The 24,511-nt window shown below is 40.9% G+C and overlaps 1 protein-coding gene and 1 non-coding gene across 4 annotated transcripts in view; both read right to left on the reverse strand.

Moving 5' to 3' along the window:
• Positions 1-24,511, reverse strand: part of KLHL13 (kelch like family member 13) — a 203,567-nt gene that overhangs the window by 130,512 nt on the left and 48,544 nt on the right. Inside the window, exon 1 of one of the 3 annotated variants that reach the window (XM_019824210.3) lies at positions 1,761-1,781. The exons of the other annotated variants lie outside the window; for them this stretch is intronic. The gene's annotated coding sequence lies outside the window, so the exon portion shown is untranslated. Of the gene's footprint in view, positions 1-1,760; positions 1,782-24,511 lie in introns of those variants that run through there. 3 annotated transcript variants of the gene reach the window in all.
• Positions 13,236-13,320, reverse strand: TRNAR-UCG. Its single transcript is given in 2 exon segments — positions 13,236-13,272; positions 13,284-13,320. It is a non-coding gene; the product is annotated as a tRNA-Arg (tRNA).

A 24,511-nucleotide genomic window follows, 5' to 3' on the forward strand; every position in this document is an offset into this window, starting at 1 on the left:
TTCGTATAGAAATTCAACACAATTCCAATCACGTTGGCAAAGGGTCCTAAGTTCTTTTTGGTGGCAGAGGATGGCTATTTTGTATGTTGAATCCTCAGTTCACTGGAAAAAGAAAATCACCCAAAATGTTTTAAAACAGAAAAATAAGGGACGATGCAACCTTTCGCAGTCGACAGTACAATGTACTGTAAAGTTACGGTAACTATAACCGTGCGGTACCAGTATGGGGACAGGGGGATCCATAGAATAAAGTCCCCAAACAGATCCAAGTGCTTATGGTTATTAGCTATGTGGAGAAAGAGGTACTCAGGTTGGGTAACAAAAAATGGTGAATCTCTCAATAAAGAGGTTTGGGGAAACTGGCTAAGTTAGGGAAAAAACTGAAATCCCATCTACACCATACAGATACATCCCACAGATGGAATAAATAACTGAGCGTGAAAAACTAAAACTGTAACAGTAGAAGATAAAAAAGAATATATATTTTTAAAGAGGCAAAAATAAAATCTTTCTGAGGGCCAACACAAAACGCAGAAGCCGTAAAGAATATGAAAATGGTGGGGCACCTGGGTGGCTCAGTTGGTTGAGCATAGGACTTTGGCTCAGGTCATGATCTCGTGGTCTGTGAGTCTGAGCCCCGTGTCGGGCTCTGTGCTGACAGCTCAGAGCCTGGAGCCTGCTCCGGATTCTGTGCGCCCCCGTCTCTCTGCCCCTCCTCCACTTGTGCTCGGTCTCGCTCTCTCAAAAATAAATAAATGTTAAAAAAAAAAAAAGAAAATAGTTTGTCAATTTGTTAGTAAAAAGAAAGAAAGGTTACGATTCTCCAGGGTACGACTGCGCCCCGAACATACGGACAAGCGACAGCAGCAGGTGGGGGGATGAGGAGGAAACCTGCAACACGTAACCGGCAGAAGGTTAGTGTTCATAATATGTAAAGTATTCCCCAAAATCAATAATAAAGCTGTGTCAATCAGGAGGCAAGTTTCTGAAGAGGCCTTTCACCGAAAAAGAACCACGACAGGAAGAGTAAGCAAAAGCAAAGAGGTTTGAGCTCAGTCGCGTGGGTTTGTATGCGTGGGTAAAACTGGGAGAAAAGCCCCAGCCGTTTTTAAGGGCGCATTCATTGCACAACCTACTGCTCTTTTCCACACTGTCACCTTCAAAAGATAGTGAGACAGGGGCGCCTGGGTGGCGCAGTCGGTTGAGCGTCCGACTTCAGCCAGGTCACGATCTCACGGTCCGGGAGTTCGAGCCCCGCGTCGGGCTCTGGGCTGATGGCTCAGAGCCTGGAGCCTGTTTCCGATTCTGTGTCTCCCTCTCTCTCTGCCCCTCCCCCGTTCATGCTCTGTCTCTCTCTGTCCCAAAAATAAATAAACGTTGAAAAAAAAAATTAAAAAAAAAAAAAAAAAAGATAGACATCTCTCAGGGCCTATTTACCATGGGAAGTCCTAAATCTCCCTCTAAGAACCGCAAACAAGGGAAAGACAATGAGACAGAAAGAAGGCTTACGAGAAATTCAAAAACGAAGTCTATACCAAAATTCAGGAAAGAGAAAAAAAATTACTGTGCATTTTACTGGAGAAGGAAACTAAGCGGAATCGTCTATTAAAGCTTCCAATTGGGGGTGAGTTTAAACAAGCAGGTGAAGGTGGTTGTTTTTTTTTCCCCAATTGCACGTTAGCAGGCCATAATTCAATTTGTCCTCAATGTTCCAAAGGGTAAAATTCTTAAGTGGTTTTATATTACAGTAATCATCTTACCAGAAAGCTGTTTATCCAAGCAAAATGAGATTCACAAGCGATCTTAAAACAAAAATGCTTGTATGTCCAAGATAATAGAATAATCAAGTTCCAAGTGACTGCTGAAAAATCGAGATGCAACACAGGGATTTTATTACATTATATTCTTCTGGTATTATAAAAGTAAAGATTGAATCATTTAATTGTCTTCGCACAAGAGATCCGTAAGCTGATGGATTCTGGTTTTCAAATCAATCTATAGCTGAAATCTGAAGTCCATGCTTTAAATGCTGAGCAGCATCTAAACAGTAGCAAAAAGAAATAAAAGTATTGCTTTCACAGTGATAAATTCCATATGGTGTTTCTTTAAAAAGAAAAAGTATTAATCATTCCTCAAAATAACTTAGGTGAATATGAGGAGAATCCTGACTATATGTTGAATAAAATTTTTATGGGAAAATTTTGAAAAATTCACACAGATGAGATTAGTCTATGTATATTATGTATGTGTATATATATATATATATATATATATATATATATATATATACACACATATATATAACTATATACATAAATAATATACATTTATATGTTATATATAAGATATTATATATAATACTTATTATTCTGACCAAGAAGAATATATTGAGTTCTACCCACATGATTAGCTATTAATATTGAATTAAGAACCCTCTTTAACTAAGATCCACTCTAATTTATAGACCACAATCTCAGAAAACAAATGGAGTATTTGATAGTAATCTGCCTTCCTAAAGGTTTACCCTATTGTTCAACATTAAATTAAAAATACAAAGAATTTCCTTTTAAAAATATACAATACTATTAAAAAAAATTTTTTTTTAATGTTTATTTATTTTTGAGAGAGGGAGGGGCAGAGAGAGAGGGAGACACAGAATCCGAAGCAGGCTCCAGGCTCTGAGCTGTCAGCACAGAGCCCGGCGCGGGGCTCAGACTCATGAACCATGAGATCGTGACCTGAGCCGAAGTAGGATGTCAACCCAATGAGCCACCCAGGAGCCCGTAAGATACAATACTGTTTAATATCCCATTCATTCATAATCAAAACGAGTCAATTAAATGAAAAACAACAAAAAAAACCTGGTCTGATCACAATTAGTGTAGTCCATTCACTAGTGTTGTACCTCTTTTTAGTAAGTAACCTTCAACTATGGTAATAATTGGTAAGTGACAATTCACTAATTCGAGCTCAACAGAAAGCCAATGTTTCCGATTAAGAGCTTTGCAACATACACGTCTCCACTTTATTAATTGGGCCACTCAACGTTTACTGTGCAAGGGACCCGAGGGAGTGCAGGAGGCAGGTCTGGATAGAGAATAGTTCTCCTGGGTCCATAACAGGTACGTTTATCAAATTTAACAACACGAAAGAAGGCAGGAAGAGAAGGGCAGGCAGCTCTATCATTTGTACAATCCTATATATCCACGGTGGAAATTGTATTATGGGGTTTAATTGGGTCCATCGTTCACTGATGAGTCAAAAATTTAAAGTAAGAATCATTTGTGATTTGCCTTACCATTTGATCTACAGCCAAAGCTTTTTCTTTGTGCACAGGCCTACTGATTGAATCTTGACGTTTTCTTTCATAAATTAAGCTCACCATTACAATAAAATGCATGAATGGTGATTTATAGAATTGTTTTGTTTTCTTTAAAACAGGAAGAGAATATAAAGCACCTTGCACAGCAATATGAATCCAGAATCCTTAATGGTTTTTACAATTTCCCCCAAATTAAAAAAAAAATTTTTTTTAACTACACTCTACACCACACATGGGGCTCGAACTCATGACATGCTCTACTGACTGAGCCAGCAGGCACCATCACCCCCAATCTTAAAATGGCAGGTGCGGGGACGCCTGGGTGGCTCAGTCAGTTAAGCGTCTGACTTTGGCTCAGGTCGTGATCTCGTGGTTCATGAGTTTAAAACCCCGCGTCGGGCTCTGTGCTGACAGCTCATAGCCTGAAACCAGCTCCAGATTCTGTGTGTGTCTCTCTCTCTCTGCCCCATCCCCTGCTTGCTCTCTCTCTCAAAAATAAATAAACGTTAAAAAAAAAATTAAAATAGCAGGTGCAGAGGCGCCTGGGTGGCTCAGTCACTTAAGCGTCCGACTTCAGCTCAGGTCATGATCTCATGGTTCGTGAGTTTGAGCCCCACATCGGGCTCTCTGCTGTCAGCACAGAACCCGCTTTGGATCCTCTATCCCTCTCTCTCTCTCTGCCCCTCCCCTACTTCTACTCTCTCTCTCTCTCTGTCTCTCTCAAAATAAACACATAAACTTAGAAAACAATTTTTTACTCAAAAATAAATAAATAAATAAATAAATAAATAAATAAATAAATAAATAAATAAATAAAATGGCAGGTGCAGGACTGAGGTGAATGGAATTACACCTCAGGCTCTAAATTTTAAGAGGGTCCCCAAAACTCAATATTCAAATAAATACTCATTGAAAGCTAGTTTACAAATGCAACCCACAACTACCATTATACTTAATAATGAAAGACTGGATGCTACCCTCTAATCTCAGGAGCAAGACAAGGATATCTGCTCTTACCACTTCTATTCAACAACGTGCTAGAAGCAGTAGCCAAGGAATCAGTCAAGGAGAAGAAATGACTGGCATCTGGATTGGAAAGGAGGTAACAAAACTACCTCTATTGGCAGATGACTTGAACTTGCATAAAGAAAATCCTAAGGAATGAAGTAAAAGACTACTAGAATTAATAAATGAGTTCAGCCAGGTTATAAGATATGTCAATATACACAAATCAATTGCATTTCTATATGTTTGCAATAAACAAAATGAAAATGGAATTAAGAAAACAATTTCAATAATCACAGCATGAGAAAGAATAAAATACTTTGGAATAAATTTCACAGAAAGTACAAAATAGATACTCTCAGAACAAAACGTTGCTAAAAAAAATTAATAATATCTAAATAAATGGGAAAACATCCCATGTTCATGGATTAACCTAACATTGTTAAGATGCCAATGCTCCCCAAACCGATCTGAAGATTCAACATAATCCCTATCAGAATGTCACTAACTTTTTTGTAGAAACTCTCTAGCTGACGGTAAAATTAAGGACAGTATCTCCAACAAACAACACTGGGCACAACTGGATAGCATATGCCAAATAATGAAGTTGGACCTTTCATTTCAAACCATATACAAAAATTAACTAAAATGGGGTGTCTGAGTGGCTCAGTTGGTTGAGCATCTGACCTCAGGTCATGATCCCATGGTTTGTGGGTTCGAGCCCCGTGTTAGGCTCGCTGCCGTCGGTGAAGAGCCTGCTTCAGATCCTCGGTCTCCCTCTCTCTCTGCCCTTCCTCTACTCGCATGTGCTCTCTCTCACGCTCTCTCTCTCAAAAGTAAATGAACATTAAAAAAAAATTAAAGTGGGTCAACCTCTTCATGTTAGCGCTAACAGGAAAAAATTCATAGAAGAAAACATAGAGGTAAGTTGCTATGCTCTCAGATTTGGTAAAGGATTCTTAAATATGACATCAAAGCAGAAGAAAATGAAGATAATTGAGCTTCATCAAGATAAAAAATTTTTGATTGTGAGGAACATGGAGTTGGAGGTTCATGAGCTCATCTCTTCCCATAGACATACTAAAGCTACAACTACATACAATAAAACACACTTTAAAAATGACCTAAACAGGGGCACCTGGGTGGCTCACTTGATTGACGGTCCAACTCTTGATTTTGGCTCAGGTCATGATCCGAGGGTCGTGGGATCAAGCCCTGTGTCAGGCTCTGTGCTAAGCATAAAGCCTGCTTGGGATTCTCCCTCTCTCTCCCTCTGCCCCTCTCCCCAACTTGCTCTCTCTTTCTCTCTCTCTCTCTCTCTCTCTCTCAAAAAATCAAATCAAATCAAATCAAATCAAATCAAATCAAATCAAATCCCTAGGAATAAATTTAACCCTGGAGGTGAAAGACCTGTACTCTGAAAACTCTAAGACAACAATGAAAGAAACGAGAGACGACACAAATAAATGGAAAGATATAACTTGGTCATGGATTAGAAGAATTAATATTTTTAAATGTCCATACTACACAAAACAGTCTACAGATTCAATGCAAAAATCTATCAAAATACCAATTGTATCTTCTCCAGAACTAGAAGAAATAAACCTAAAATTCCTACGGAACCACAAAAGATCCTAAATAGCCAAAGCAATTTTGAAAAAGAAGAACAAAGCTGGAAGTATCACAACCCCAAATTTCAAACTACATTACAAAGCTACAGTAAGCAAAACAACATGGTACTGGCCAGAAAAAAAAAAAAAAAAAAAAAAAAAAACCATATATCAATGAAACAGAAGACAGAGCCCAGGAATAAATCCATGCTTCTATGATCAATTAATCAATGAGAAAGAAGGCAAGCATATACAACGGGAAACAGATGGTCTCTTTAACAAATGGTGTTGGAAAAACTGGACAGCTACATGCAACAGAATGAAACTGGACCACTTTCTTATACCACATACAAAAATAAACTCAAAATGGGCTAAGGATCTAAATGTGAGACCTGCAACCATAAAACTCTTAAAAGAAAATATAGGTAGTAAACTCTTGGACATCTGTCTTAGCAATATTTTTATGGATCTATCTCCTCAGATGAGGGAAGCAAAAGCAAAAATAACTGGGACTACATCAAACTAAAAAGCTTTTGTCCAGCAAAGGAAGCCATCAATGAAATGAAAAGGCAACCTAGTGAGTGGGAGCAGATATTTGCAAATGATATATCCAATAAGGGATTCATATCCAAAATATATTTTTAAAACTCTAACAACTCAACACCAAAACAGACAAGCAATCTAATTGAAAATGAGCAGATGACCTGAAGAGACATTTTTCCAAAGACATCCAGCTGGCCTGTGACACATGAAAAGATGCTCGACATCACTATCAGGGAAATGCAAATCAAAACCACAGTGAGGGGCACCTAGGTACCTCAACTGAACATCTGAGTCTTGGTTTCCACTCAGGTCATGATCCCAGGGTTGTGGGATCAAGTCCCGTGTCAGTGTGGAGCCTGCTTAAGATCCTCTGTCTCGGGGCGCCTGGGTGGCTCAGTCAGTTGAGCGTCCGACTTCGGCTCAGGTCGTGATCTCTCAGTCTGTGAGTTCGAGCCCTGCGTCAGGCTCTGTGCTGACAGCTTGGAGCCTGGAGCCTGCTTCAAATTCTGTGTCTTCCTCTCTCTCTGCCCCTCTCCCACTTATGCTCTGTCTCTCTCTCTCTATATATATATATGTATCAAAAATAAATAAAAACATTAAAAAAAATCCTCTGTCTCTCTCTCTCTCTCTCCCCCCAACCCTGCCCCCCGCCCCTCTCCTCCAATCGCCCTCTCTCTGAAAAAAAAACCAAGATAGGACAAAAGCCATAATGAGACATCACCTGACACCAGTAGTTAGAACGGCTAAAATAAAAAGGACAAGAATAACAAGTGTTGACGAGGATGTGGAGAAGAGGGAACCCTCGCGCAATGTTGGTGGGAACACAAACTGGTGCAGCCACTGTAGAAAACAGTATGAAGGTTCCTCAAAAAATTGAAAATAGAAATACCATATGATCCATTTTAATTTACTTCTGGGTATTTCCCCAAAGAAAACAAAAACACTAATTCAAACTGATATATGCGCTCCTTTGATTATCGCTGCCTTTTTTACAAGAGCCAAGACATGGAAGCAACTTAAGCGTCCTTCAAGAGACGAATGGATAAAGAAGATGTGGCATATAAATATACAATGGAATATTACTCAACCATAAAAAATGAAATCTTGCTATTCACAACAGCAGGGATGGGCCTAGAGCATATGATGCTAAGTTAAATAAGTCAGAGAAAGACAAATACTATATAATTTCACTTACGTGCAAAATCTAAAACAAACAAAACAAACAAAACAAAATAGAAACAGACTTATAAATATAGAGAACTGGGGGGTTGCCAGAGGGGAGGGGTGGGGGGATGGGTCAAACAGGTGAAGGGGATTAAGAGGCACAAACTTCCAGTTATAAAATAAATAAGTCATGGGAAGAAAAAGTACAGCATAGAGAATGTCATCAGTAACATTGTAATAACTTTGTAAGGTGACAGATGGTAACTACCCCTATGGTGGGGAGCATGTGTTAATGTAGATAATTGTCAAATCGCTAAATTATACACCTGAAACTAACATAATATTGTATATCAACTATACTTCAATTAAAAATTTTTTAAAAATAAATAAAGGGGCTGGCTCGGTCAGTGGAACATGTGATTTTTTTTTTTTAATTTTTTTTTTTCAACGTTTATTTATTTTTGGGACAGAGAGAGACAGAGCATGAACGGGGGAGGGGCAGAGAGAGAGGGAGACACAGAATCGGAAACAGGCTCCAGGCTCTGAGCCATCAGCCCAGAGCCCGACGTGGGGCTCGAACTCACGGACCGCGAGATCGTGACCTGGCTGAAGTCGGACGCTTAACCGACTGCACCACCCAGGCGCCCCAGAGCATGTGATTCTTGATCTCAAGATTGTGAGTTCGAGCCCCACACTGGGTGTAGAAATTGCTTAAAAAAAAAAAATCTTTCAAAAAACTCAATCAATAAAAAGTTTTGAAGCTTCAGGCTTGCTGCCTAGAGAAAAGAGAAAACCCGGAGATGGAGTGGGTCAAAGACGCATCCTGGAGCCTCTCCAAAGTGCAGGCATGGACAAAGTTCCTGGGCCTGGAGGGAAGAAGGAGGGGGCCCAGCTGCTGGTTAGCCCCCTGCACTCCCCCCCTCCATGAGATGCCTGAGTACTGCGCTCTGTCCCGTTCCATAAATCAAATAAACGAATAAATGTTTTCAAAATGAGAAAAGGAAAAGAAACTGAAAGGTAAAAAGACAACCTCCAGAATGGGAGAAAAGATTTACAACTCATAAATCTGATGAGGAATATCCAGAACTCCGACTTAACAACAAAAAACCCAATTAAAAAAATGCACAAAGAACCTGAATGGTTACTCGCTCCAAAGGAGGCATACAAATGACCAAGAACACATGAAAAGATGCTTGACATCACTCATCAGCAGCAAAATGCAGATCAAATCCACACTGAGATACGACTTCACACCCATCAGGAAGGCTATTATGAAAAACCAAACAAAACCAGTAGTAACAAATGTTGGCAGGTGTATGGAGACATTGGAGGCCTTGTGCATTACTGGTGGGAAGAGAAAATGGCGCAGCTACTGGGAAATAAGAGTTTGGCAGTTCCACGGCGCCTGGGGGGCTCAGTTAAGCGTCCGACTTCAGCTCAGGTCATGATCTCACGGTTCGTGGGTTTGAGCCCCACATCGGGCTCTGTGCTGACAGCTCAGAGTCTGGAGCCCGCTTCCGATTCTGTGTCTCCCTCTCTCTCTCTCTGCCCCTCCCCCCGCACACACTGTCTCTCTTTCTCTCTCAAAACAAAATAAAGACATAAAAAGTTAAAAAAAAAAAAGTTTGGCACTTCTTGAATACATTGAACATAGAACTACCACACAACCTGCACATCGACCCCTAGAAATATACCCAGAAGATTTGAAAACAGAGGAGTGAACAAAAACTCACTCATGCATGTAAGCGGCACCATTCACAGGAGCCAAAACTGGAAACAACCCCAATGGTCACCAGTGGGTGAATGAAGAAAGAAAATGTACTGTACTTATATGAGGGGACATCATTCAGCCACAAAAAGGAACAAAGTGCTGATTCATGCCACAACATGGATGACCACTGATAACATGATGCTAACCAAACGAAGCCAATCAAAAAACGTAACATATTGTAGGACTCCATTCATATACAACGCCCAGAAGACGGAAATCTACAAAGATAGGAAGTACATTAGTAGTTGCTTAGTGCTGGATGAACTGGGGGCCGGGGGGTGATATCTAAAGGGCAGGGGGGCTATTTTTCTGGTGATAAAAATATATCAAAGTGGATTATGGTAACAGTTGTATCTGTGAATATACTAAAAATTATGGAACTGCACGTTTGAAATGGATGAATCCTACGGTACGTGAATAAAATCTCAACAAACCTGTTTTTCAAAACGTCTAAGTGAATCCGGAAAACCCACGATAACCAAAAGATGAGCATTTTAAATAAAGACAGCATTGGTATTACTGATCTTTCCTATTGCCTCAGACTCCAGTATGGCTCGACAGGTACTACGCTGTTTCACCCATACTCAGCGGCCGCTCCTTAAATTTGGAGCATTTATTTTTTAAATTTTATTATTTTTTTTGTAATCTGCAGCATTTAAATGGGCCCTTGAAATTTCAGTAGTCATTGTAATACATTCCCTTTTGTTTGCTTAGAAACAACTCGCTTTTCACACTTGCCTATGATTGGTATATGTACTACTGAAATAATGTAATCACAGTTACCAGTACAAATGGTATAAGGAGGTCTGGTGTTAAGCCACTGATGCCAAAGGCAAGTTCAACGGAAACCGGAAGGACAACTAGAGAAGAGACCTCTAGTCAAGAGAAGGCAGTGTATCATGGCTTCAATTAATAGGACTCAAAGGCTACTGACTTGTTAAATGGAGTTTCTAATGTACCTGGTTTGGAACAGAGTTACCAGGTAAAATGGAGAACATCCAGTTCAATTCAAACGTCAGATAAACAGCAAACACATTTTTAGTATAAGGATGTCTCCAATACTGCCCGGAACTTCCTTATACTAAAAAAGTTAGTTGTTATTCATCTAAAACTTGAATCAAACTGGGCAGCCTGTATTTCTATTTGCTAAATCTGGCAACCCTACTTTGAGGAAATTGCTTGTAGGGCAAACCACGGGTACTGAAAACAGCTGGCACGAGTGGCTGAGAATTTGGGAGCCTGCCCCGTGAAATGCAGCTTCACAAGTTCCTAAATAAGAGTGAAGGAAGGAAGATCATTTGACAACACAAGATTTGTCTTGCTAAATATTTTTACTACTTATAGCATTTCCAACCACTATTCCATCTACCCCCAGCAGACTAGAAAACAAAATTTGTATGATTATTTACATATTTACCTTCAAAAACACATAAACATAAAAACTTTTTCTGATATTTCCAATTAAAATATTTCTCCCCTCTTTCCCGAAATTTGTATTATTAACAACAAAAGGCAGGCTTTAAGGCTTTCGTTTGGATTAGTATTTAAAAGAAAAAGAGGGGCTCCTGGGTGGCTCAGTTGGTTACGAGTCCGACTCTAGATCTCAGTTTCAAGTCTTGATCTCAGGGTCGTGAGTTCAAGCCCGGCATTGGGCTCTGCACTGGGCGTGAAGCCTATTTTTTATTTATTTATTTATTTATTTTTGTTTTTGTTTTTGTGAAGCCTATTTTTTAAAAAAATAGTAATAAAATAAAAGAGAAAGAAACAAGTTCAATTGCAAGTATCCAGAACACCAAGGCTTACACTTGGAACTTCCTTGTCCCTTCAAGGTTCAGGACTCCTTTTCTCTCTAGACCACAGGAAGATGGCCAGCAGTCCAGCTGAGAAGCCCCTCGGCCCCTGCCCAGAGGCCCAACTTCCCATCAGCAGGGCACTTGCATTTAATCCTCTCTGCTTTACCGCGGACAAAAAGTTTGCTTAAAAAAGCTTTTACTAAAGTAGTTAGAAGTCATGAGAGAGAAAAAGAGGCTGAAAGAAGGGGGGAAAAAAAACCAAGGCATTTTTAAACATTTTCTTCTCACAACAGATATGAGAAGGGGGGAATACAACAAAAGGCCATGTAAATATGTTGTCTTTAATAAGTTCATATCAGTCTTAGATTTTTTAATCTCCATGGCATCTTATTGCATCAGAGAGGGACAAGCTATGGCCAGTAATACATGAGGAAATTGCATACAAATCTCGAACACATCATCTGCTAACACAATGACCTACATTACCACGAAAAGCCCAATCATACAGGCGTTAACTCACTGGCCAGTACTCCACGTCTCCATTATCAGACTACACAAGATGTCCTTAAGTTTCATTTAGGGTCTAACTTAAGATCTTATTATATACACAAGGAAATTCGTTGCAGTACTATCTGCAAAAGCAGAAACAGTCCAAATATCTGTCAACAGGGGACCGGTTGAATAGACCACAGTATACATACACAACATGGAGCCCGACGCGGGGCTTGAACTCACGAGCAGTGAGATCATGACCTGAGCCAAAGTTGGACACTTAACCGACGGAGCCCCCCAGGCTCTACCTGCCGGAATATATTCTTATTGGGGGGTGGGGGGAGAGGGGAAGCTCATAGTGTATACAATGTGCTACTGTTTATTTAAGAAGGGGGGCGGGATGGTTACCTAGAGGAGGAGAGAAAGACAGTAATTGGACTTCTTTTACTATGTCTTCCTTTGTATTGACTTTCAAACTGTGTAAATACTCTACCTAATTCAAAAATAAAATGACATGTGGGGCATCTGGGCGGCTCAGTTGGTCAAGCATCTGACTCTTGATTTCGGCTCAGGTCATGATCTCACAGTTCGTGAGTTCGAGCCCCAAGTCAGACTCTGCTCTGACAGCACAGGGCCTGCTTCACATTCTCTCTCTCCCTCTTTCTCTCTGCCCTTCCCCTGCTCATGCTCGCTCACGCTGTCTCTCTCAGAATAAATAAATAGGGCGCCTGGGTGGCTCAGTTGGTTAAGCGTCCGACTTCGGATCAGGTCGTGATCTCACAGTTCATGAGTTCAAGCCCTGCATCGGGCTCTGTGCTGACAGCTCGGAGCCTGGAGCCTGCTTCAGATTCTGAGTCTCCCTCTCTCTCTGCCCCTCCCCTACTCACACTCTGTCTCTCCCTCTCTCAAAACTAAATAAACATTAAAAAAATTAAAAAATAAAATAAATTTAAAAATAAAACAACATTTAACTATATACTTCTGGTGGCCTATACCTTAAGGACAAAAAAACCTGCCCATGAGCACATACACACACGTAAATTGTAAACTGCTTCCGATAATCACATCGTTGATGGTTGTGTCGGTATTGTTATTCTGAGGCTATTTAGCATGTATAGTGGAATAAACAAAATAATTATGTAGGTGTCACTGAAATTTTGGATTTGCTGAAAGGGGATAAGGATGTTATATCAATAAGGTTAAAGTTACAATCCCATAGCCTTACATCTAAATTGGCATCATCAGAAGGAATACATGATACAGTTTATCTTACAGGAAAATTGTAGCTGTATGCCAAAAAAAAAAAGACTTCAAAACAATGACCAATCTAGTAGAAACAATGGTCTGACCAACTATATTGTAATCTAAATAACATTACCCACCCCCCAAAGGAACAAGGACTCCGTTAAAAAAAATTTTTTTTTAACATTTATTTATTTTTGAGAAAGAGAGAAAGAGAGTGAGCCAAGAAGGGGCAGAGAGAGAGGGAGACACAGAATCCAAAGCAGGCTCCAGGCTCTGAGCTGTCAGCACAGAGCCTGAGGTGGGGCTCGAACCCACGAACCGCAAGATCATGACCTGAGCCGAAGTCTGGCGCTCAACTGACTGAGCCACCCAGGCGCCTCACAAAGACTCCTTTTTATAAACGGCTGATTATGGGGTCTAGAGCAGAAAATGTAGGAGACAGGAATAAATTGCACTGAAAAGCAAGGAAGTCATCAAAGACTATCAGGGACCATGTCAAGAGGACTTTGAAACCAACACAAGCCCCCACTGGCCACTTAGGAGATCATTTCAGCAGCAAGGACTGAAGCACATCATATATGCTTGAATACAAGAGTTCATAATGATGCTAAAAATGAGCACTGATCATCTTTGGAAGTCACTAAAAAGCCAGTTTATTATTTTGGAAACTCCAGTACTCATCTTGCCTTTTCCATGTGATTTCTACCTCAGGATAAATGCACCGTAATAGAGGTAACTGCAGAAACTTGGGGAACAGTGAGAAGTATGTCAAAATCAGGCTGGAGGAACGGGGGAGCACCAGCCACAGTGTGGAAGACCTATGGCGAAACACACCGAACAGTTTGCAGATTGTCATAATAGTCTAAGAGAGCGGCAGGTAGATTTGGAAATAAAATAGTGGCAGTGAGGATGAGGAGGAATGAACAAATTTAACGAACTGGATAGATGGAAGGAGTTTAAAATACCACTCAAGTTTTTGGATCTTGGGGGACTGATGGATGGTGGTGCCCTTAACCAAACTAAAGTTCAGGGCACCCGGGTGGCTCAGTAGGTTGAGCATGCGACTTTGGCTCAGGTCATGATCTCATGCTCTATGAGTTCAAGCCCCGTGTTGGGCTCTGTGCTGACAGCTCAGAGCCTGGAACCTGCTTCGGATTCTGTGTCTCCCTCCCTCTTGGCCCCCACTCCCCCGCTCATGCTGTCTCTCTCAAAAGCAAATAAACATTAAAAAAAAATTTTTTTAAACATGGAAAACTCATTAAAAAACAAATTCCAACAGAGTGCAAAATCATCCTTAGAAAAAATGTGCAATGGCCAACTAGAGAATAAGGAAACACAGGAAAAGAAGTATGGGCTGGTAGTACTCTGCTTCCTTTACGACCTTCCCGTCTTTACTTGTTCCATAGGATCCATCGCATCCACTTCTGCTGTACACAAATCCTTTTTAAATGTTGACTTTGCTAGGGTCCTTTCTGTGCAAGGCACTTCAAATAAGTGATGTACACTCATTGCTCACAGGGGGGTGGGTCCAAAGATCTGGGTTTCCATCCTCGCTCAACCAGTTTCTAGCCATGTGACTTTGGGCCAGGTACTTTCCTAAGCCTCAGTAATCTTACCTATAAAACAGGGGATAGGATTTATCCTACTCATTTCCAATGTTGTCCATTCATTGGCCTCATAAACTACAAGGAGAGCAGTGATAGCAGCAGTGAGATAACACTGCTTCGGAGACCGTAAAGCAGAAGGAAAGGAGAATGTGTGAAAAGGGCGTGTGTGGTTGAATGTTTTATAGAAGATATTATTTCTTCAATTTATAATTACTTACCAACAGTTGCTAGAGGCCCATCATGGTGCAGGGCAAACCATACATGAGTAGGTATGTGATAAAGACTTAACTACTTGCCACACACTGTCCTAAGCAATCAGCGCGAACAATTTCGGTAAAGCTCACTCCCTTGAAGGTAGACGTGAGTATGTGAAATTCACCAGTGAGGACCTTGCGATCCGGGGAGCTTGAAAAACTTGTCCAATGTCAAATCAGCTAGAAGTGACGAAACCAGGGATCGAAGCCAGTAATCTCTTCTGGATCAAGGATTATAACTCAGTGACTCACAAGGTACCTAAATAAATGCAAGTCAAAAACTACCGGCGAAAATACTTGTTGACTTTGCTTCCCCTTTCCCCAGACTACATTACAGCACCATTTCTTTCAGCGAAGCAGGAAGACTGTTACTTTCCAATACATCCAATTACGAAACGTCACTAAGACAATCTGCTGGAAAATTACTTGAGTATTAAGCCAAGCAATTCTTTTTAACCCAGAAAATGAAAATGTTGAATATTTTACGGTACAATGCCTAGAATGAACCAGTTTTGTGGGAACGTCATCTATTCAGACTGCAGCAAAGAAGTAAGTAAATAAGAGGCCTCAGAGACAAAACCGATGTCACAAAGCTCAAGCACAAATGAACATTCACATCAGTAACTGACATGCCCCTTAGTCCTTCGAGTACAATTCTTAAGAGGCTTGGCAAACTGGTTCTGCGCCTGCCACAAATCAGAAGGGGGCAGGGAGGCAGCTACAGGAAGGCACACTGACAGGGCGACTCCATGACATGTGATGGCAATAGAAAGAGGAAAATCATAAATACTGGTTCAAGGAAGATAGGAAGAGCATGACCATCTGAGATCATATATTGCAAGTCTCAACAAATCTTAAGAGTATCTCTAAAACACTCTATAGTAATGGCAGTAAAGATGACCATGAGTCAGCAAGAAAATATTTACCCAAAGTATTTAAAATAAAAAATATGTCGGTGTGAAGGGGGCCAAGTTATTTAAAAAGAAACACTCCACGATGCTCCACTTTACAAGGAATCAAGAAACCTGAGAGGCATCTTTACCTTTTCTCACCTTATTTTCATGAAAAATATAGCAATTCCCTAAAGGTATACCAACTGCCTTAACTCTGCTGTCAAAGTAAATCTCATAATGTATAAAGGAGTAGGGGGTAATGAGAGACTTACGGGGCTTATGGCAAGAAAAATTCACTCCCCATCACGATATAAACACATTGATGATGAACAAAATGCATTTCAGAGATACAACCCATTGTCTGCACCTTCATTACTAACAGCTGATATAACACAGAAAAAGCGTGCACAATAAGATACAATTTCCTTCCTAAGCCTCAGGAAATACACACACACAAATTTCCTTCCTAAGCCTCAGGAAATACACACACACACACACACACACACACACACACACCCCAACCAACTTGTCTCCAGGTAAGATGTACTTCAGGCTCTGGATCGTCCCCACGAAATGTTCCACATTCTCTCTGGCTAACACTCCCCTACAATATCAGAGATGACAGCCCTCCCATTCTCAGGGAAGAGGCATCTTATAGTATAACGATTAAGAGCATGGACTCCTCAGACAGCTAGCGTGAACTCAAATGCCAGTTCTACCAATGAATCGCAGAACCCTGAATACATAATTCTCATCTGTAAAATGAGGGACTGGGGCACCTGAGTGGCTCGGTTGGTTAAGCGTCGACTCTTGGTTTCAGCTCAGGTCACGATCTCACGGGTTCACGGGGCCAAGTCCCACATCGGGCTCTGCACTGACAGTGCGGAACCTGCTTGGGATTCTGTCTCTTCTTCTCTCTCTCTGCCCCTCCCCCACTTGCACTGTCTCTGTCTCTCTCAAAATTAGAAATAAACTTTAAAAAAGTACCTAGTGCTTAACATCACTCAAAAATTGTTAGGGAGGGGTGCCTGGGTGACTCAGTCGGTTGAGCATCTGACTCTTGATTTCAGCCCAGGTCATGATCCCAGGGTCGTGGGATCGAGCCACGCAGCAGGCTCTGCACTGAGTGTGGAGCCTGCTTGAGATTCTCTCCTCCCCCCGCCCAAATCATGCTCATTCACTCTCTCTCTCTAAAATAAATAAAAATAAAATTTAAAAAAATTGTTATGGATACGTAATTTATAGCACACCTACAAAGAACCAGGCACTGCACAGGGCATTAGGAATACGACGATGAACAAGGGAGAGTCACCGCTTTCAAAGACCTCGATCTCACAGGGAAAACAGACCGTTAACCTAGAGCTATGAATAAAGGTATGTATGCTATCGTGCTATGGATCACAGAGAAGGAAGACTTAACCCAACAAATTCCCGGAAGACAGGTCTCCTGCGTCTTAAATGAAGTCAGACAAGCAAAACAAAGGCCACGACAACAGTATCTCCTGAGGCACGTGAGGGCTAATCCTTGTGCATCGCGTAGCACTGAGAGGGAGGCGCTACATGTTCATAAAACGTGAAGCGTTACATGCACTTTATCGAGTACGAGGGTACTGACAAAGCGCAACTACTCCCAAACCACCCACCCCACCCAGCCGTCAGGCAGCCTGAGATTCCCACAAGGAAGGCTCATCTCCCAAGCATGCCCTTATAGCCTTTTAGAAAATGCAAAACATACCTACAAGTGGAGGCAGATGAAAAGGGAACTAATATTTATAGAGGTCTTCTGTGCGCCAGGCTTTTCACATTACTTATCGTGCTGAATCCTCACAACGACCCAGTGAGGAAGGTACTACGATCCTCATTTGACAGATTAAAAAAAAAAAAAAAAAAAAAAAAAGGAGCCTTCCCAAGGTTAGAGAGCCCAAGGTCACAACGAGTAAGTGGACAAGTCAGGATTTAAACCCTGAAAACATGAACTACAACCACTCGATTATACTGTCACCCCGTGTGCCAGACCAGAGGTAACCTACATTAAGATCAGTCAGTCGCTGGGGCGCCTGGCTGGCTCAGTCGGTTAAGCGTCCGACTTCGGCTCAGGTCATGATCTCGCAGTCCGTGAGTTCGAGCCCCGCGTCGGGCCCTGTGCTGACAGCTCGGAGCCTGGAGCCTGTTTCGGATTCTGTGTCTCCCTCTCTCTGCCCCTCCCCTGTTCACACTCTGTCTCTGTCTCTCTCAAAAATAAACAAACATTAAAAAAATTTAAAAAAAAATCAGTCAGTCGCTGTATTAGTTTGTTGAGGATGCCATGAGCAAGCAGCACAGACTGCGGGACTTGGAGAACAGAAATGTACTGTCTCACAATTCTAGAGGCTGGAGCTCTTAAGGAAAGGTGGTAGCAGGCTGCTTTCTTCTAAGGCCTCGCTCCCTGACTTGCAAATGGCTGTCTTCCCTCTGTGTCCCAATCTCCCCTCCTTACAAGGACATCAGTCATAGTGGATTAGGGCCCACCCGAAAATACCCATCTCCAAACACAGTCAAATTCTGAGACCCCGGAGGTTAGGACTTCAGTATCTGAATTTAGCCGAGGATCCAATTCAGTCCCTCACAGTCACACTGTGAAAAAGATCCTCTTTGTAAGAGGACATGAGGACTGCAAATGTTTTTAAGTCATAAGTGAAATTTATGAAGGTCGTTTTCAGAAATACAGGCATGGGGGCGCCTGGGTGGCTCGGTCGGTTAAACGTCCGACTTTGGCTCAGGTCGTGATCTCACAGTTCATGGGTTTGAGCCCCATGTTGGGCTTTCCACTGTCAGCCGGAGCCTGCTTGGGATCCTCTGTCCCTCTCTCTCTCTCTCTGCCTGTCCCCCGCTCTCTGTCTTGAAAAAAAAAAAAAAAGAAAAAAAGAAATGCAGGCATGTACTCTTAGCAAGGTAGAGCCAATGAGTCAGTGATTACCACTCCATAGGGAGCATTTTGGAAACGTGTTGAAGTGCTTTTACAACTCTTAATTATTGGGGGAAACCACTAGCAACTGGTGGGCAAGGGACCAGAGTCATGGAATGCTTGGGACAGTCCCACACAACAAAGAATTGCTCCATATCCCAGAAGAGAGGAATGTTCTACCAGGCTAAATACAACACAAGCAGGTATCAGGAGCACTCTTGTGTATACTAACACTAGGTAGTTTCTGTAAGAAGTTCAGAGAAAAGCCTAATCATTTAGGGCACGCTTCTTATGGAGATAGAAGTTTGAATCAAATAAAGACATCGTCTCAAAGTGAAATGATGTGTTCACTCCATGCTCTATATATTAAAGCATTTTTCAACAACCTATTGTTGAAACCTTTGCAAAAATGTCAGAGGATACGGCTTTCCTTTTAACAAATTTCAAACAAACCATTATGAACATAGTAGACACATAAAAGCACGTACCTCTCGAAAGTTATTTTTAATATGTCAGGTTGTCATAGCATATATATCTATATGTATATATAGATATACATTTTTGTAACACTAAAACCCTCAGCTCTGCCATACTAGAAGTATTTATTTGGGAGGTGCCTGTAGTTTTTCAATCTTCTCTGTGTAGAGACTCTACTGCCCAACTTCTGTATGGCTTCTTGTTTTATTGTTTCGCTTTTTATTTTTTATTTATTTATTTATTTTTTCAACGTTTATTTATTTTTGGGACAGAGAGAGACAGAGCATGAACGGGGGAGGGGCAGAGAGAGAGGGAGACACAGAATCGGAAACAGGCTCCAGGCTCTGAGCCATCAGCCCAGAGCCCGACGCGGGGCTCGAACTCCCGGACCGCGAGATCGTGACCTGGCTAAAGTCGGATGCTCAACCGACTGCGCCACCCAGGCGCCCCTGTTTCGCTTTTTACACCATCCCTTATTCCTCATCACTCGCAGAAGGATGCGGTCTTCAAGGGTTTTGGAAGTGCCAACAATCTAGAATATGCCGCGACAGGTGGTAGTATTTCAAAACACAAGATCCGCTTTCTGTGATACCCTGTCAGTGCCCTGTCTGACATCACACCATACGGAGTTAGTTTGTCACCAGACTTACAAACATGGCCCAGGTCATCTGGGAGAATTATCATACTTCATTTCCCCCATTTTGACAGTCCATAATTTGTCCTGGCATGCTTTTCCTACTTCAACTAATTCCTTCTTTCTCTGGCCATATGCAAACGAGGCTGGTAAGTTGTTACTTATCCTGACATGTTCACTTTATGGTCCACGTGCATCACTGCTTTTTTTTATTTCCTCAGGCTTCTTATACAGAATTGTCTTCTTGCTCCTCACAAACCCAAACTGGCTCTTTAGAAGTAGGTACAAACATCCATGACTTCATTCCACCTTCTAGGACAACAGTGCCTTCAGTTACATCCTAGAATACATACCGTGGTATTATACATTACATTCGCTTACCCTTTATGTTATAATCATGGCATTATATTATTATTATTATTATTATTATTATTATTATTATTATTATATGTAGAGGTAGGTGATATTATCCGTGAACATTATTTCTGGCTAAGGAAAGTATTACAAAATTTTTATTTAAAAGGGGGAGGTGCAGGGGCGCCTCGGTGGCTCAGTCGGTTGAGCGTCCAACTTCAGCTCAGGCCATGATCTCACACTCCATGAGTTCAAGCCCTGCGTCGGGCTCTGTGCTGACAGCTCAGGGCCTGGAGCCTGCTTCGGATTCTGTGTCTCCCTCTTTCTCTGCAGCTCCCCTGCTCATGCTCTGTCTCTCTGTGTCTCAAAAATAAATAAAAACATTAAAAAATAAAATAAAATAAAAAAATAATAAAAGGGGGAGGTGGGGGCCCGAAGGGGATAAGCGCGCACACGGCGCCTCCCAGAGAACTGAGCCCGGAGAACTCAGGAACTAGCCCTGAATCTGGTCGAGAGGAAAAGGAAAATGTTCTTCATTACTGGCACTCTGCTAGCTTAGCAGACAGAACTAAGAAACAGTGACCCCGAAACTGGCAGCAAAAAAGTTAAAGAAAGAGCAGAGTGGTAGTTGATGAGAAACCCGACAATTGAGCGTGAATATGCAAAACTGACTCCTAGGTGATCCTCTCAGATCTTGCTGAGCAGCAGCCACAGCGTCAGGGTGGATTAAGGCGTCTAAGATGGAAGATGTGCAGACAGACTAGTTAGAATTTCAATCCTGAAAGGGTGGCGAGAAGCTGACTTTGACTAATAGATTAATTCTTTCAATTAAGTCTATGACCCACATAACATGCTCACCACTAGAGAGAAGCTTAGTTGTACTTCGACTGACCTGTGTATGTGCTAAACTTCAGAGGAGTAAGAAAAGGCGATCAAGAAGTCAGAAAGAATGCAAGGTCAAGAGGCCAAGAGGGTTTAGCTTCAGAAGAATAAAATTCTGTCACTAATAAGTTTCCATTGCCCGCTCTCGGCATACCAATGAGAAAAAACATTAGGGGCGCGGAAGAGAAGTAGGAGGGCCATTGGTTCAACCCATTACCTCTAAGTGGGCTCCATTCTCCTTAAGCCTGGGCCAACATCTGAGCCAGTAACTCCGGGTTACTTTTAATTAGGTACTTTTAGAACTGAAAACAGTCTAGGCTAGACTCTGATGTTTGATGTTGAAAGAAAGCATGTCATGCTATATTAGTTTGTCCTTTAACCAGAAAAGATAGCTTCGAAAGAATGGCCAAACAATTGAAGAATGAAACAATTTTCATTCCTGCTTTTCATTCTGGAACATCGAGCTCATCCACATCTCCGGTCCCTCGTTTTTAAAAAGGTCACCGTGAATTCTTAATAAATAAAGCATTAGGCTAGATTTCATTCGTATCAAATTAATCTTAAGTGAAAAACCAGGGAGGCCACATTTGATCAGATGACTTACAAAGAGAACACATTCTTATCTTTTGCTGGAACGTTAATGAATATTTTTCACTACCCAAAAGACAAAAAATTAGTTATTTTAGGAATTACGCCCTCACCGTGGTTTGAAACGTTTTCAGATTGAGTCTGAAATTACAATAAACCAAATGATGATTCATTTTAATTTTATTTGCCGGAGCCATTTAGGCTGATAAATTAACAGGTAAACTCTCATTAACTCACAGGTAAAAATCGTGAATATTTGAACGACAGCTTTGCTTCTATCAAGTTAATATCACCAATAACAAACAATTTAAATTTCTTTGATTTAACTAAACCATAAAGCATTTATGTGTAGATACTTGTCTTCAACAAACATTTCTGAAGCATACATTTCTTCTGATTTTTCACATTAAAAAAGAAAAGCTGAAAATAGTGCTTTATACTCTTTAGTCAGTCTTTGCTCTCCTCTTCTTGTTGATTTAGACTAAAAAAGAAAGCTCAGCTTTCCCTTTCCCCCTCCAATTCCCAATTTTGCATGCATTAATCTTTAGAATATAAGGTTAAAACACATTTTCTTTTCCAAGCTGAAGCAGCTACTGCTATTTTTAAATATTGGTTTATCCCTTTGGTCGCCTCTGAAAAATCTAGCTGCTTAAGCGACCAGCATCAAATAACCGGCAGGACTCTCTTTTTGTTCCAAATATTGGAGAAATGGGTGCCACACATTTAAGTCCGAGACTGAGTTTTAAAGCATATAGACAAGAAAATGAGCTAGGTAGCTTGCATACAGTCATACATCGAGCCTGCTCTGGAAAGCTTCTGCAAGTAACCTTTTCTTACTCCCAAACGGTAAAGTGGGGAGAAAAGAGACTTTCAAGTCACACAGACGTGAGCTTAAATCGCAGCCTGGTCACGTCTTTTCCTACCTCTGTCTCCCGGGATTTAATTTCTTCGTGGGCCATGGGATGATACCGCCTACTTCTCCGAGGGAGGTTGTAAGGACTGAATGGAATAACAGAATGTCAAGTGCCCAAGTAAGCAGAATTGTAATAAACGTTAATTCCCTATCTTCCCCTCCCAACTTGGAGATGACTCTGAATTTTAATATATCAAAATGAAAACTCTTCAGATAAAGTGCTTTCATGCAAACCATTAGAAGAACTTACTGCAATTTCAATCTGTAATACATGTTTGATATTTTAAATGTCTATGTTCTTTTACCTCCAACTCCCTCAATTTTGGGATCCACAGATATTTTATATGTTAATGACTGCCATCTTTTAAAATAAAGAGCACTCTGCACTCAATATATTTAACTAGATTTCTATGTATTATATTAAGTTCATTTATGTAAGAATTGAAGGAAACCAAAGGTCACTCTTGGATGACAGTGTGAAATCTTCTGGGTTTGCAATGCCTAACGTACTTTAGTTTTGTTTTTTAATCCCTATACCCTTTTTCTGAACTTCTGTATTCTGAAAACCAAATTAATTTCCATACATTTTAAGAGATAAATGTATGCCAGTCTCACAGTCAGCACTAACTGAACTTGTGGGAGACCCGACACCCTTCTCAGTCTCTGAGAACTGCGAATCTTCGATGCACAGCAAGAGATAAGGGTTGTATTTTCTGGTCCCACCCCACCGGGGCAAAGCTGACCGGACCAAGGGTGAAACTTGCCCCAAACTAATTATACTGTCTCTCCAGGGATTGGAGCAGAATAATTCGAGTCTGGTTTGTTGGAGTAAACTCAGGATCCTGGGGTAGCCATGTGCAAAGAGAATCAAAGGGTTCAGAGACAGACGGATGAAGGAATCACACACAGAGAAGCAACATAAAGCCACTGTGGCCCAAAACACAGATGCTATAATAGGTGCAAGGTTACTGAGCCTTGCCAGCTCACTGCCCTTGACCCCTCCCCATAAAACCATTCCTTAAGGCACCGGCAGCTGTGTCTCTGTTACTCAGAAGTAAAAAAAAAAACTCGCCTAAGACAGGGATAAACAGTGACACATAAGCACCAAAGGTTTTATAGCTCCCCAAGGGCTGAGCATCACCATTTTCACAGATACTAAAATTTTATCCCAACTAAAATCACTTAAACTCTTTCTCCTGTTCCACTTACTGTTATTGTCTGACAACGTGGCTGGTGGCATTACTTTGAAATTATTTTCCGTTATAGCAAAAATTGTGTTTAGAGAAAAACTGAGTAGGATTATTACTTAGCAGAAAGAAAAGGGCAAAAAATTATGTTTATGGGTGGAGATGGTGATAGTTGTAAGCTCTAACTAAGATAGTTAAGCCAGAGTTTTTCATTGATCTGGACCTGTTGGTGGAATATGAAATCTCTTCAATACGTCAGGATGGACATTTGTTTCTAATGACACAGAACTGCGGGGAAAACGAAGTACTAAGAACGCATACTTATTCTTTCATGTAATTTTTGTTTCAGGTACACGGACTTTTGAATAACTAGGTTACAAAGACAACTATATTTCTTACGGCTGGTCAAGGAGCTTTAAAGTCATTGACAAAACCATGCTTCCAAAATACCAACCAGAGACAATAGGTCCTACAACTGTCCCTCCATACCATATTTATTCTGAGTCAAAACAAATGACATTATTCTTAGGAAATAAAAGTTTAACCCAAAACGGATCACAGAACTAATATAAAATGCAAAACTATAAAACTTCTGGAAGAAAAGATAGGAGAAAATCTTCAGGATCTTAGGTTAGACAAATACAGCTATGCCATAAAAGCACAATCCATGTTTAAAAAAAAAAATGATAAACTGGTCTTTATCAAAATTAAAATCTCTTGTTCTGGGAAAGATACTATCAACAGAATTGAAAAGACAAGCCACAAACTAGGAAAAAGTTATCTGCAAATCACATATCTGATCAAGGGTTTGTATCCATGATCTTTCAAGAAAA

The sequence above is a fragment of the Felis catus genome, chromosome X (assembly GCF_018350175.1).
Source record: "Felis catus isolate Fca126 chromosome X, F.catus_Fca126_mat1.0, whole genome shotgun sequence".
Lineage (NCBI taxonomy): Eukaryota > Metazoa > Chordata > Mammalia > Carnivora > Felidae > Felis > Felis catus.